Consider the following 10,950-nt stretch of genomic DNA (forward strand, 5'->3'; position numbering starts at 1 on the left):
GCCAGGCTTTGTCCCACCAGCTGCAGCCCCAGAACCCGGAATGGGAGTGGCATAGATAAGACTGCTGAGCCCCCCTTCCCATGAGCTGGAGGAAAAGCTTTGTTTTCTGGAGTGAGACCTCAAAAAAAAAAAAAAATAGGGCATGAACATCATCCTGCCCAAAACGTTGCTTTTCATTAAGTGTCAATAATTTAAAGTGGAATTTCTCTCATTGGGTGGAGGTGAAAATGCCAAATGGTTGTACCAGCAGTGTTGGGGGGATGTTATATACATCACTATCAAGGCTTAGAGGACAGAGGACCCTCTGGCTGGTGAGCTTCTCTTCAGCACTGCTGCAGGTGGAGGCAGCAGGGGGCTCCAGGGGATCCAGGGGTGGGTGGAGGTAGCCATTGTGGGGTTAGTGGTAGGAGGTGTTTAGGTGCAAATCAAGGTCAGTGTTGGGGTGCAGGTGGGGTCTAGAGAGGCTGTATGACCAACTTGCACTAGGTGCTGAGGTCAGGGTCTCCATGTTAGGGAACAGAGAAAGGGACTTGAAAATGGCCCCCTGCAGCCTCACTGTAGAGGATTGGCCTGTCCCCTGATTCCTGTAACCTGGACGGCCCTTCCTGCCTCCAGCCCCACTAGAGTGGCCTGTTGTCCCACCGGGGATTCCAAGTCCTGCAAACTGGGCAATAGGATTCCTTTCTCTCGTGCACTGGGTGGGGGAGGGGGTGGATATGGGATATCCCTTCCTCCACTGCACCCCAATTACTGCTGAGGAGTAGGGCAGGAGGACACACTGGGAAAACCGGGTTCTCCACTGTGGTGAGCGATGCCAGTGTCGTGGCTAAAATTAGCCAGGGCCACGCTCTCTCCACAGCATTTCTGGTCATTTTCAGCCCTGAGCCCAGGAGGGGTCGAGGACAGGTGACCTGGGCTCAGCCCCAGGAACGCCCAACTGCCCCCCCTAGGCAACTCCTAACCCCCACTTTTGAAGAAATAAACGAATAAATAAACCCCACTATCTCGGAAGATTTGTCTTTAATGTAAAGGATTCGTTTGTCCAAGTTCTGTTTCCAAAGCCAAGGCGATTGCCCGGCTGGAGCGCATCATTCCCGACGCTTCTCCGACTCCGGCAGCGGCTGGAGGTGCCTCAGCCCATCGGTCCGTCTGGAGGGGCTGGCGGGAGGAGTCAGTTTATTTGGGATTTAGGGGCCAGTTTAGGCTTTTTTGTTTTGAGGGTATTGGTGGGGGAATAGGTTAGAACCAATTCAAAACGAGTTGGCGAGCGCATTCCGCCGGCATCTTATTTCGCCCCCGTCTTGCTGCGGCTCAGGCCGAGGGCGGGCTCCCCGGACCACATTCAGGCCCCGCCAAGCTTCGGCGTGCCAGCTTCGTTCCCGGCCGAAATTTGAAAAAGGGAAAAACGACGCGATCGACTGGAGAACCCCGCCAGCCAGGACTGGTCACCCGCAGAGGAGGAGGAGAAGGAGGACGACGACGACGACAAGGATGAGGATGGCGGCGCTGGTGGCAGGGACCGGCGTCCCTCCTTTGCGCGCCCGGCGGGGGCCGCGATCCTCGCGCTGGGGCCAGCCAGCCGCCGCCCCGAGGGGTCTCACCCGCGCTGAGCTCTGTCCCTGCGGCTCCCGCCCCTGTTGCGCCCGGAGCTCAGCCACAGATGTCCAGCCACAATTCTCGGTTGGCCGCAGACTCGTACAAGAATTGCGTTTGGACAATCAGTGGCGAAGCCCCTGAGTTCAGGGTCCCGGGTGTCCGGCGGGGTTCCGCTTTGCTCCTTAAAAGCGCCAGACCAGGAGATCTCCAGAGCTGCGCGTCCGACTACCTCGCAGGACGCTCAGCAGTCGCGGCCCATCCGGCGGTAAGGTGGACGAGCAAGCACGCGGATCCCGACCCTGCGTGGGGATCCCCATCGCCCCTGGCGTGTCTCTCCTTCAGTCGCGGCCAGGGGTCCCTAGAGTAGCCCGCGTTGGGTCTCTGCGCCGCCCCAGGTCGGGGGAATCTCCTCTGTCAGGCTTGGGGAACCCCGACTCCCCTCTCCCCGCCCCCCGCCTGGGTTCCCTGGATTCGCCGGGAATCCGGAAAGCAGGGGCCTCGCCGAGGCCGGGTCGCGTTTCCGAGCCCCGGGTCCGGGCTGCTGCACTCGTGGGTCCCCCGTCCCCGCCCAGCCCCGCGCACGCACCGGCTCGGGCGCTCTCCGCTTCCCTGTGGCTGAGTCGCGGCCGGGACGCCGGCGGTAGCGGTGGCGGCGGTGGCCCGGGCAGCGGGGAGCGCTGGAATGCGCCGCCGGGTCACCTGCAGCGCCCGGGGAGCCGGGCTGGGAGCCGGCGGGCTGACGAGGCGCAGGGCTGAACCCGAGCGGGCGCCTCTGGCGGCTCGGGGCCGGGGCGGGCTTTTAGTGGGCCGCTCCAACAATACGGGCCTGGCGCGGAGAAAGGGGCTCGGCTGCAATTGGTACTGGATTTGAATAACGCCACGGGGCCATCAATGGTCATTGTGTCGGCGGGTAATGAATCTCCGCTGTCTCTCGGGCTGGCCAGGCAGCTGCAACCTGCGCTCAGGCAGCTCTTAAAGACATAGCGTGCCCCTCCCCGGGGGCTGCCCCCCCTCTGCACCGACCGGACCCCTCGCCCTCCCACCTCCACCCTGCGTCCTAGACTCCCAATGCCCTGCCTGCTCCCTGGGCTGAACCCTTTGCCCATCGCCCCCTCCCTCCTCCTGGGCCAGGCACCCGCATCCCTGCCCTGCACTCCCCGTGGACCTAATTCAGGCCTCTGGCCTTGGCTGAGCTCCCCAAGAGTGCCTAGGGGACCCCAGAATCTTTTAAGGCCTCCGATCTGCAGCTAAACCTGAGGCCTCTAGAGCCCTTCTTCCTTACACTCTTGCCCCAGGGGCTTCTAGCTGGAGGGTGAGGGGGAACACCCTGTAGGTGGAAATCAGAGGGTCACCCCCTTAAAAGGCTATACTGAAGGATAGGGGAGGAAAGGAGGCAGTCCCAACCTCCAGGCTGAAGATGAGCCTAGAGACCACACCCCCCACTAGGCATCTCAAGACTGCCCTCTCCCTGACCAAGGACAGGAGCTTGACTCCCAAGATACCCCCTGCAGACTCCTAGATACCTCAACTCTAGCACTGGGGTGGGGATGGGGGGAGAGGGGTGTGGAATCTATTAATTCTTGTCTCATCATTTTCTCTTCCACTGGACAGCCCATGGGTGCAGGAGGGCAGGGGCTCTGTCTAGGTCTGATGTGCTCTCCACCCCCACTCAGCCAGGTCTGGTGCAGAGAAGGTTCTCAGTCTACTGGGGGCATACATGCCCAGTTTCTCACTTCTACGAGGCTCTACGCTCAGCCTTTCTTTCCCAATGGATCTCACACCCTGCAGGAGAATGCGTGCCCATTCTTACCAGACATTTTGCCCTCCGTGCACCCCAGGGTTCCCTGGCACCCAAACGCCCTTGCTCTACCTTGAAATCTCCTATCCTTACAGTCTGTGGGCCGCCCTGCCATGTGCCCTCATGGGATTGTGATTATTGGTTTGTCTAGTCTCCTCATTCAGACAGGAAATGGGTCCTACTGATCTTTGTGCCTCCAGGGCCCAGGACAGTGCCCTCCTCCCAACCAATCATTGAACATCCATTGGTGACTTAAAAATGAACCACATAAACTTCTTGGAGTTTCTTATGAAAGTTGAAAAAATATGGCTTCTGAGTCAGGGTTTTATAGCGAGGGAAGGCGCCTGCTAACCAGGTCCCAACTCCCGATAATTCTCCATCTGATAATACTAACAACTATAACCACAGCGGGCCCCGTGTGTGCCACCACTAAGTGCTTTAAAGGCAGTAGCTTGTTGACGCCTCACAACAACCCTAGGGAATGGGTACTATTACCAGCGCCATTTTACAGATGAAGAAACTGAGATTGGTGGCAGTTAAGTCCTTAGCCCCCAGCTGGCAGGTGATGGAGCCAGACTGGAACCCAGGGCTGTCAAACCCACTGCACGCTATCGTTCCCCAGCCTTTACTGAGCAGATACAGAGGGCACAGGCATAAATGCGCACTCAAGACGGCGAAATCCGGGAGACACCTGTGTCTGCTTCTAAATTATAATCCAGTCCCAGCCCCAGCCCGGCCTGGCAGGAACACAGCCTTCACGGAGCAGGCCAGAGTGGTCTCTGCACGGGTCAGGCAGCTCCATTCTAGGAGGAGGACTTTTCCACCTCCAGGGTGTATCACAGCTACGTAAAGCCTAAAGCCGGCAGTCCTGGGCGGAGAAGGGTCAGTTCACCTCACCCTCACCCACAGGGAAACTGAGGAGCCTAGAAGCATCCTAATGCTAGTCATTGAAGGAGATGTTTACAGAATGCCTACTGTGTGCTAGTCAGGGACTCAGCAGTGAGCAGATAGCTGTCCCCAGAGGAAATGCACAGCGGAGGCCGGAGGCCGATCATGGGGGAGGCGAGCGGCCCGGGGAGCCGGGGTTAGGTGAAGCGGGTGGGGTGCTGAGGCAGGCACTGCTCCAGGTGGGGGGAGCGGCCCACTCCAGCACTAACAGCACAACAGAACTTGGTGAGTCTGGGGAAGGAAAGAAATGCGGGTGGCGGCAGCACGGAAAGGAAGAGGAAGTGCGAAATAAAGCTGGGGTTGACCCTGCCAGGCCCTGAAGGATGTTGAGAGGATTTGTGATTTTATCCTAAACGCAGTGGGGATCCTGAAAGGTCTGACAAGTTCAGATTTACATTTTTAAAGGTTTACTGGGGCTGGAGTGTAGAGAAGGAGGGGCGGGCGGAAAAGGGGCAAGCTAGATGACGACAGGAGACGGATTAGGCTACTGCTGGTTTACAGGTGAGCTGGTGGTGGGCTGGGCTTAGGTGACGGCAGAGCAGGGTCTTGAACTGTGTTCTTAACAATCCGGTGACCTCAGGGAGGTCATTGGCAATGAGCAACATTTAGTGAGCCCCTGAGGTGCACTATGTGTGTGCTGGAGGCTGGAGAGCGGGGGACAGAAAGTTGAGCAGAGTCTGATGTTGCCTCGGCACAAGTAGCTGTCCGGTGGACAGAGAGACACACAAAGACCCAGCCAGCCCCAGAGAGAGGAGAGAGCTGCAGGGAAACACTTTAGCTGAAGGCTTAGCAGACTTCTCTGGGACTATAGAAGACTGATTCTTTCCAGCAGGGAGGATGTGGGAAAACTTCTGGAAGAGGCAGCATTGCCTTGGGCTTCCAGCATAAATGAATCCCAATAGACTGAACCTTAGTTATTGCCTCTGTGAAATGGGGCCATTATGCCTGTCCTGCCTCCCTAGAGATCATTGTGGTGTTGGGAGGATCCGAACACACCTTGCATTTGCTGGCAGTAAGATTTTATCATTATCTTCCACTACACACACACACACGCACGCACACACACGGATCCATGTTCAGGCTCACACGTGTGCTCAACTGTTCCTAGCCTCTGCTCTCTACTTTCTCCCTTATTAAGATCAATTCAGGAAGAAGGTGACAAAGTTGTCCACACTACCAGTTAAGCGTGCCCTTCCCCCAGGACTGGGATTTTCCCAAGGATTTAACCAAACACTGTGCCCAGCACAAAGGACGTGCTCAGTAATCATCTGTTAAATGAATGAATGAATGAATGAATGTTTTATTGAAGTAATAATTAAATGAATGGGTGCATGAACAGACAGATAAATGGATGAAAAAACAGATGTTGGGACAATTGAATGAAAGATGAAATCAATAAAGAATTGACAGTGGGTGCATGAATGTAGCCAGTCAGCTGAGGTTCTAGGTGTGGAACTAGGGGCATTGCTGTGGGTGGGGCTCATTGAAGGGGGCTTCCTTCATGCTGCGGCCTCAAGTCTGTGCTTCAAAGGCAGGTCGAAGACCTGGAGTGTGGCAGACAGGTACCCAGGGAGCAGCTGTGGCGACAGGTCGGTCAGGCTGCACCTCTGTGCTGAATATTTCCAACCCTGGAGTCATGTCCTCAAATGCTCCCATCAGTCCAGTTTCACTGTGGCCTGGCCTTGCAGCCTGGGATCGAAGAATGAGCCCTGCCACTACTCAGTGTGCATCCCTGGGCCAGGCCCTTGCCTGCTCTAGACTCCAATTGCTTCATCTGTACAGGGTTCTTTAATTAATTAATTAATTAAATTTTTTGGGGGGGAGGAAGATTAGCCCTGAGCTAACATCCATGCCCATCTTCCTCTACTTTGTATGTGGGACACCTGCCACAGCATGGCTTGACAAGCAGTGTGTAGGTCCGCACCAGGGATCTGAACGAGTGAACCCTGGGCCGCTGAAGCTGAACGTGCAAACTTAACCGCCGTGCCATCGGGCTGGCTCCTGTACAGGGTTCTTTAAGAGTAGCCAGTGCTCGGGGCCTGGCCCGGTGGCGCAGCGGTTAAGTGCGCACATTCTGCTTCTCGGGGGCCCGGGGTTTGCCGGTTAGGATCCCGGGTGTGGCCATGGCACCGCTTGGCAAAAACCATGCTGTGGCAGGCATCCCACATACAAGTAGAGGAAGATGGGCATGGATGTTAGCTCAGGGCCAGTCTTCCTCAGCAAAAAGAGGAGGATTGGCAGTAGTTAGCTTAGGGCTGATCTTCCTCAAAAAAAAAAAAAAAAAAAAAAGAGTAGCCAGTGCTCTTATGTGGTGACTGGCTGAGTGGCCTGCCTTGAAAATGAATTGACAAACTGACACATCCCCAGGCTCAGCAAGTGACAAAGCCAGGCCACTGTCCCCACTCAGAGGGGATGCTAAGAACCCCTCTACCCAGCAGAGCATATCTCAGTTCACAAAAGATCTTCCTCTTCATGAGTTGGATGAAGGCGGGGCGGGGGAGCCTTCCAATCTAAGAGACAGACAGTGCCTGACTTACGATGGTTGTGATAGGGATCCAGTCTGCCCAGGGAGAGGAGCCCAAGGCATCCTGGCCTACGTGCCGATCTATATGATCCGATTCATAGCTAAAGTTATACGACTACCCGATAACCAGACCCCACCTGCACTGATACCATTTGACTTTTTACATCATCTTCCTTTGTCTAGTAAAAATAAATCACATACGCGTGCTTTATAAATTTAGCCCTGGGGCCGGCCCAGTGGCTCAGTGGTTAAGTGCGCACATTCCGCTTTGGCGGTGCGGGGTTCGCTGGTTCGGATCCCGGGTGCGGACATGGCACCGCTTGGCAAGCCATGCTGTGGTAGGCGTCCCACATAGGAAGTAGAGGAAGATGGGCACAGATGTTAGCTCAGGGCCAGTCTTCCTCAGCAAAAAGAGGAGGACTGGCAGCAGTTATCTCAGGGCTAATCTTCCTAAAAAAAATAAAAAATAAAAGGGTAAATATAAATTTAGCCCTAACCCTCAATCAACACATTGCAGCTCTTCACTGCCCATGGGTCCTGTCCTCATGCTATTCTTTGAATAAAGGGGCACTACCACCAGACCTTGTGAGTCCAAGAAATCTTTGTTTTGACTCCTCAGCTTGCTCAGCCCGCATCATGTCAACATACGATTTTTCAACTTTATGGTGGTGCGAAAGTGATATGCATTCAGTAGAAACCGTATTTTGAATGTTGCATTTTGATCTTTTCCTGGGCCAGCTCTATGTGACACGATACTCTCTGGCCGCAAGCCACAGCTCCCAGTCAGCCCTGCGATCACGAGGGGCAACAACCGCTACACTTCCAGCCCTTCTGTCCCCACACGACCATTCTGTTTGTCACTTTCAGCACAGTGTTCAATACGTTACATGAGATGTCCAACCCTGTATTATAAAATAGGGTTTGTGTAGATGATTCTTTTTTTTTTTTAAAGATTTTATTTTTTCCTTTTTCTCCCCAAAGCCCCCCAGTACATAGTTGTATATTCTTCGTTGTGGGTCCTTCTAGTTGTGGCATGTGGGATGCTGCCTCAGCGTGGTTTGATGAGCAGTGCCATGTCCGCGCCCAGGATTCGAACCAACGAAACACTGGGCTGCCTGCAGCAGAGCGCGCAAACCTAACCACTCAGCCACGGGGCCAGCCCCCTGTGTAGATGATTCTGCCCAACTGTAGACTAAAAAAAGTCTTCTGAGCACTTTTAAGGTAGGGGAGGCTAAGCTCTGATTTATTTTTTTTTTTTTGAGGAAGATTAGCCCTGAGCTAACTGCTGCCAATCCTTCTCTTTTCGCTGAGGAAGACTGGCCCTGAGCTAACATCCATGCCCATCTTCCTCTACTTTCTATGTGGGACGCCTACCACAGCATGGGTTTTGCCAAGCGGTGCCATGGCCGCACCCAGGATCCGAACTGGTGAACCCTGGGCCGCCGAGGAGTGGAACGTGCCCACCTAACCACTGTGCCACCGGGCCGGCCCCTAAGCTCTGATATTCTGTGTTCGGTAGGGGAAGTGTATTAAATGCATTTTCGACTTACGACATTTTCAACTTACCATGGGTTTATCAGGACATAACCCCATTGTAAGTTAAGGAGGATCTGTAGTCACCTCCACCCACCTGGGATGCCTCATCCCATCGTGCTGTGCAGTTGTCTTCATCGCATGTGTCATTCTCTGAAAGCCTGTTATTTATCCGCTGTCTTATGTGTCTTGCCGCTGGAATGTGAGCCGTATGTGGACAGGGCTCATGTCCTGTTCATCCTTGTATCCCCAGCACCTAGAACAATGCCCGACCTTTAGAAGGTGCTAACTTTTATTAAATGCCTGGGTAAAGGGATAAATAGATAGGTGGATGCATGGATCATTGTAATCCTGTTAACGACTACCAGATATTAAGCCCTAGGTGCTGGGCTAAGCACTTTTCATGGGTCACTACAGCTTTGTGAAAAATGCCATTACTTGCCCCATTTTACAGACTTGGAACTTGAGGCCCAGAGAGGAGGCTATTTCCCCCAGGTATAGAGCCAGGTTTTAGACCCAAGTCTGTTTAACAGCAAGGCCCATTTTCTTAGTGATGCCACTATCTGACACCTCTTAGTCTATTACCCCGGCACCCAGGGAGCTTGGCGCAATTGGAAGTTACGAGTTGGGACTCAGGGGCCGGCCCCGTAGCCAAGTGGTTAAGTTCACGCACTCCACTTGGGCAGCCCAGGGTTTCACTGGTCTGGATCCTGGGCACAGACATGACACTGCTCGTCAGGCCATGTTGGGGCGGCATCCTACATGCCACAACTAGAGCGACCCACAACTAAAATATACAACTATGTACTGGGGGGATTTGGGGAAGAAAAAGGGGGAAAAAAAAAAAGATTGGCAACAGTTGTTAGCTCAGGTGCCAATCTTTAACAAAAAAAAAAGAGTTGGGACTCAGACGTGCTATCTGATTCTATTTTCAGAAATATTCAGAATAGGCAAATCTTAGAGACAGAAAGCAGATTAGTGGTTTGCCTAGAGCTGGACGGAGGGGAAGTTGGAGGGAATGGGAGTGAACGCTTAATAGGTACCGGGTGTTTGGGGGGATTATGAAAATTGAAAATTGATTGTGGTGATGGTTGCACAACTCTGTGACTATACTACAAACCAGTCCATTGTACATTGTAAATGGGCAAATTATATGGTATGTGAGTTACCTCTCAATAAAGAGTTGGGCCTCAAGAATCTCACCTCTGCCACTTACCTGCTGGGCACGTCACTTCACGTCTCTGAGCCTCAGTTTCCTAACCAGTAAAATGGGAAAAGTAAACGTCTCCTGGGGTTAATGTGAGCGTTAAATGAGATAATACATGTTATTATTCCCATTTTATCAAGGAGGAAACTTAGGCCCAGAGAAGGGAAGTGACTTGGCCCAGAATGCACAGCTGGTGAGTGACAGGTGAGGGACTCGGGCCTGGGTCTTTTGGCACCACTTCTTCTCTTAGCGTTTTGTAGACTGGATCAATGTCTGTGCATCCACCCACCCCATGACCACCACCACTCTCTTCCATCTGCCACCTTCTCTTGGGCTCTGAGGCCCTATGTCCCCACTGCCCATGCCCAGAGCAGACCAAGGTAGCAAGGTCCCCCCAGAGCATAAGACGCCCTGTCCCCCAGCCCCTACCCTGCTCCCCTCCTGGGGCCGTGATGCTGTCTTGCTTTTGCTTGTAATAAAGAAAATATCTCAGCTACCCTTCCACGGTTGCTTGGCAACTCCAAAGGGGGGTCGGGGGGAGCAAAGGGGAGGAGGGAAGGGGGAGGACTCTGGAGCCAATCTGGAGACAAAGAGTAGGATTTGGGTGACATGGAGCCTGTTCTTAGTGCTAACCTGGCCTGGCTGGGGCGGCGGGTGGGGGCAGGGGGCTTCCTCCCACCCCAGTGTCTCACACCAATAAATATGGATTAGGGAAATGGGCAGAGTTTTTCCCACGGGGCTGAAAGGCCACATCTGACCTTTCTACCCCCTTTATGTACCAACGTGACAGTCAGAGAGAGCAAAGAGCAGGACCCCCTGAGATGCCTCCCCCATGGCCTTCTGACTTGGGGAAACTTTTCACCCTCCTCCTTCCCCTGGTCTCAGACCAGGTCACAGCCCCGCCTGGGCTCCTGTCCCGGGGATGAGCAGGAGGCTGGTTTTCAGGTGGGAGTCAGGAGCTCCCAGCCTCAGCGTCTGCCTCAGGCCCTGCCCACCTTGATGGCACAGAACTGGGTGCCAGCCCCTGGGTCACCCTGTAAAGGCGCCCCCTGCCTCCTGTGCCAGTTTCTGCCCCGTGGTTCCCCATTCTGGGCCCCTTCTCCCCCCCACCTCTGCCTGGGGCCCCCTCCAGGAGCAGCCCTGCTCTCCCCCAAGCCCCTTCTACGTCCCTCTGTCCCTCTTCTCTTTCCCAGGCTCGCTTCATGGCCCTCTTCTCCCACCACCTTCTTCTCCATTTGGTTTCCCGCTTTCTTTCTTCTACTCTGGGGTGGGCCCCCTCTGCCTCAGTCCCCCTACTTCTGGAGCCCCTCCTGAAAACTAGGAAGCCCTCATGCTGACGTTGCT

At 54.4% G+C, this 10,950-nt stretch overlaps 1 long non-coding RNA gene across 1 annotated transcript; it reads right to left on the reverse strand.

Annotated features, from left to right (window-relative positions):
* Nucleotides 1-1,003: 1,003 nt before the first annotated feature.
* On the reverse strand, nt 1,004-2,543 carry LOC139079744 (uncharacterized). The gene is made up of 2 exons (XR_011533657.1): nt 2,183-2,543; nt 1,004-1,158 (listed from the first exon to the last, which is right to left on the reverse strand). It is a non-coding gene; the product is annotated as an uncharacterized lncRNA (long non-coding RNA).
* Between the last annotated feature and the right edge of the window lie 8,407 nt (nt 2,544-10,950).

Source organism: Equus przewalskii, chromosome 26, assembly GCF_037783145.1.
Source record: "Equus przewalskii isolate Varuska chromosome 26, EquPr2, whole genome shotgun sequence".
Classification (NCBI taxonomy): domain Eukaryota; kingdom Metazoa; phylum Chordata; class Mammalia; order Perissodactyla; family Equidae; genus Equus; species Equus przewalskii.